The sequence below is a fragment of the Notolepis coatsorum genome, assembly GCF_963971535.1.
Source record: "Notolepis coatsorum genome assembly, chromosome: 19".
Classification (NCBI taxonomy): domain Eukaryota; kingdom Metazoa; phylum Chordata; class Actinopteri; order Aulopiformes; family Paralepididae; genus Notolepis; species Notolepis coatsorum.
The window spans coordinates 84278879-84283753 of NC_140183.1; positions in this window are offsets into that span (position 1 = coordinate 84278879).

Consider the following 4875-nt stretch of genomic DNA (forward strand, 5'->3'; position numbering starts at 1 on the left):
GCATTGGATTACAGCAAAACATGTTTTTCGTTATCTCAAAGGTACAGCAGACAAACAGCTGTGTTTCAGAAAGGGCTTAGGGCTTAAAGCCCACAGTGGCACTATCAACTTGTGAAGCCGAATATATGGCTCTAGCTATGACCATACAGGAGTGTATTTATCTGGAACAACTGCTTGAAGGGATGGATACCTATGTATATATGAAGACTGTTGTTTATGAGGACAACCAGGGAACCATTGCAAATTGCTAGAAACCCTGTGTGCCGACATAGATGTAAACATGTCGATATAAAATATAATTTCATCAGATCTGTCATCAGAGAAGAAAGAATGACACTGATTTATTGTCCAACGGATGACATGATAGCAGACACTATGACGAAACCTGCTTCCAAACTGAAATTGAAGAGATTTGCAGAGGTCATGTTTGGTGTGTAAATATTGACTGCCATATTCTTTTTGATGTTCTGAACTGTATTATTTTCTTTGTAAATTGTTTTTGAAGAAGTTATACAGTGTGCTATACAACCCTAAGTGGGAGTGTTAAAGTTAGAGGTTCTATGTAGGATTGCAAGTAACTGTCTAACTGTATTTAACTGTTTCCACTGACTGTACATAACTGTTTCCACTAGAGGGCGCTATAGGCAGAGCCGCTAATGCTACCACCAGGTGGAGAGTATTTAAGGAGATGTCTCCTCCCTCTCTAACTCTTTCCCACCTGCCTCTCACGGAGAGGAGAACTCATGTACTGCTGCCTTACCATGCAAATAATAAACCACGCTGATTAATGGCTGAAGGTAGAAACCATGCCTCTTGACCACATTATTGTCGCCCCATAGCCAGACTCTCACACTCACTATACACACATGACTGTGTGGCCAAGTTCAGCTCCAACTCCATAGTGAAGTTTGCGGACGACACAGTGATGGTGGGGCTGATCTCGGACAACGACGAGAAGGCCTACCGGGAGGAGGTTGAGGTACTGGAACGCTGGTGTCAGGACAACAGCCTGCTCCTGAACATTGGTAAAACCAAGGAGCTGATCATGGATTTTAGGAGGAGACAGCAGGGGACACACACACCACTGAGTATAAACGGGGCTACCGTGGACAGGGTGAGCAGCTTCAAGTACCTGGGGGTCCACATCTCAGAGGATCTGACATGGACAACACACATAGACTCAGTCGTAAAAAAGGCGAAGCAGCGCCTCTACCACCTGAGACAGTTAAAACTCTTTAAATGCCATGCCTGGTTTTCCATTTTACCGCTTGAATGCCACCATCCGCGCCAATGTTAACGTTAATATCGCCTAATCTATGTTTTAAATTATGGCTATGTGTCTAATCTGCCCATCGCATTATCAAAGACTATGTTCCAGACAGTGCTGTGAAGGCAGATTGTTTTTTTATCGCGTCGTTGCCGTTTCAGAGCAGTTAGAAAAGCCCCCGTTTTGATATAAAAAACAACTCATTCTGGAGCATTCTATGAAAATCGTCTTTTAGTGGAATATTCCACAACGTTGATATTCGTCGGCCTTTTTATGAATCGTTTTCAAATAAACGCTAGATGATCAATATTATACGTGCACGCACGCACATTACGGCCGCGCGCGGACAATCGCCTTGTTGATTTCCTCTCGGACTTTTACAGTGAAAACGAAAGAAGAGATTTCACAAAACAGCTTATAACTTCATCAAAATTACTCTGATTATCCTACCACTGATAACATAGAGTCCTTACCTGACATCAGATGGTATCCAACTGGTATATTCCAATTCCTGATCACCATTCGAAAAAATCGATACGTGTATGGATCCAACGCGACACAGTGGTTCTCCATGATCCGCGGAGATCTGAGGCTCCAGAATGAACTCTAGTAACCCCGGCTGGATCAGTGAACTGGAAAATGTGGAGTACCGGATTTTTTTCCCCATTCATTTTCATTGAGTCCATTCCAAAATCACTTATGTCATCTGGGAGACGACAGGGGGCGCTTTTTTCCACAGTGATCACCGGCGCAGCTCGGCAATACTCGGGTAGGCTCGGGTGATGCAATAATTTTTCAGATCGCAAAAAAAAAAAAAAAAAAAAAAATCCGAGAAATCTCGTGAGTGGCTAGCAACCACCTATAAAAAAACACGAGAAATCTCGTGAGTGGCACTGAAAGAGTTAAGGAAGTTCAGAGTATCTGGGAAGATACTCCAGTCCTTCTACTCCGGAGCTGTAGAGAGCATCTTGACTGGAAACATCACTGCCTGGTATGGAAACAGCACGGCACAGGACAAGAAGGCCCTACAGAGAGTGGTGCGCTCAGCTGAGCGTACCACGGGTATTGCACTACCACCCCTGCAGGTCCGATACAACAAGAGGTGCAAATCCAGAGCCTGCAGAATAATGAAAGACCCTCACCACCCCAACAACAGCCTGTTCAATTGCATTCTTTAATTTTTTATTTTAATTTTTTGCATTTATCTAAAAATGTTTGGACCTTATGGTGTTCTTGTTCTGTTCTTGACTTATTGTTATGTTTTCTTCTTGACTTGTTTAAAGAAGACCTGTACGGCCCATGGGGACATTAACGTGTGTTGTCGGGCCTTATAAATAAATTTGATTTGATTTGATTTGATTTGTTCAAGCTGCTGCGGTCAGGGAAACGCCTGCGAACACCAGCAACTAGGACAGAGAGACTTCGGCTCAGCTTCTTCCCCCAGGCCATCAGAGCCTTGAACACTGAACTCTCCACACACAAGAACACATGAGCACACACACAACACACACACTGTACATGCTCACACACTAGCAGCCACTTTAACATGAGCACACACACACTCATGCTGCACACGCTCACACTTATGGTCACTTTACAAAAGGAAAGGTCACTTTAAGAATAGTATAGTATAACTTGAGATTGTATAATATAGCATTGTATAGCAGTGTAAAAGACCCAGTGCCTCGGGGAGCTCCAGTAGCTCACCGCATATCTCGGCGCTATTTCTGCGTCGGGGAAAACCGTGCTGCGTCACGGATCTGGTGGACTCCGAGTTCGATTCCCGGACCCGCCGTCATTTGCCAGAATGTCTTCCCCTGCTCTATATCCCGTTTCACCCTGTATCTGTCGGTCATGCTTGACCAGAAAAGCGATAAACGCTAAAAAATAAAGTTTAAAAAAAAAGAAAAAAAAATACCCAGTGCCTCATCCGTAGCTAACAGTGTATTGCACTACCACAGGACCTAGCATGTCCTACCATGCTCTGTAAATAACTCATGTACATATACCGATATGCCCTACTTTGTTTACTTGTTTTATTGCACAATGTCGTTCTATTGGATTCTTATTATATATTACTATTGTATTATGCACAATCGTTGCGGGCAAGACCCCCCGCATTTCATTGTATACTTGTATGCCGTGACAAATAAAACTCTTGACTTGACTTGACATAATTGCGAAACGTGTTTAGTCCCTTGTTTGAGCCGAATCTGGGTTTAACATGATTTGTGGAGCTCTCTCTGGTGTTGTGATCGTGGTATTCACTGACCTTTGGGAAGTATTTTGACATGTACATGGGTACCTTGGTCGTGTAGTAGTGTATCTTGTAGACCAGGCCCATTGCAAGTTGCTGTACTCTGTCGTCTACTCTAAGCCATCCTAGGTTGTCAAAGTGGGCAGGGGTGAGGTGGGTTCTAGGAGTAAGGTCAAGCAGTAGTCTGACCAGTTTGTTTTGAGATGTTTGTAATTTTGTTTTTAGCGCCTTTGAGGTGCTTTGGTACCATGAGGTGCAAGCATAGTCGTAGTACCCTTGAATGAGTGCTCCTGCCATGAGTCTTCAGGGTATTCTTGTTTACCAGAGAGGAGATCCGGTACAAGAATCGAGTTTGTTGGTTGACTTTTTTATTACATTGGATGCCATTTTGTCACAGGACAGATTAGCCTCTAGGATGGAACCCAGGTAGGTAATTTCATCTTTCCTTGTGACAATATTGTCACCCACTGCAACTGAGAAGCCGTCGGTCTTGCTGAGTTTGTTATTTGAACCGAAGAGAATGGACTCTGTTTTGCCCATGTGTAATGGTAGTTTGTTATCAGCGAGCCATATGCAGATTTTGCCTAAGTTCCGAGCTGAGGGTTTTTTCAACCTGTAACTTGTTCTTGTCAGAGACCAGCAGGGCTGAGTCGTCCGCAAACAGGAACAAGTAACAGTACTATATACCTGGCTGTATGTCATGTATGTTGACTGTGTATGTCATAAATGTCACTATGAATTGAAAATGGGGGACCCTGATGCAAAACAAGACAAACGACTTTCTCTGTTCTGCATCCCCTTAACAATTGTGTGTACTGTATACTGTATTGTATTCTGCAATCTGTTAAATAAAGTTTTCATTCATACATGCTAAAAGCTATAGAAACCATGCATTGCCAACAACGGCACAGTCCTTTCAATGCCCCTCTGTAACTTCTTTAGGTATAGTAGCTTAGTAGGCCTACACACAATTATTGAGAGAGGGGGGAGGTGAGAAAGGGGTGAGAGAGAGAGAGAGAGAGAGAGAGAGAGAGAGAGAGAGAGAGAGAAAATATGTTTGTTCTACCACTGACTGCACTGCTCCATGAATGCTCAGGGCCAGGGGGACTGTGTGTTAATTCCCTAAACAAATACTTTCGTTTCGGGATCGACTACGACGGTTCCTGGCAACCGGGTGGGATGGGATGAGCCAAATTCCCGTAACGGAGTGGTATGGGGGTAGATTTCCAGAGAATCGGGGGAAAGCGAATCAGTGGACGGGTAGGAGATAAAACTGGGAACGAGGTGACGGCAGGGGAGAAGAGAGGGGGCGGAGACATCGGGGGATGTTTAAACCACGTGGCAGAAATAC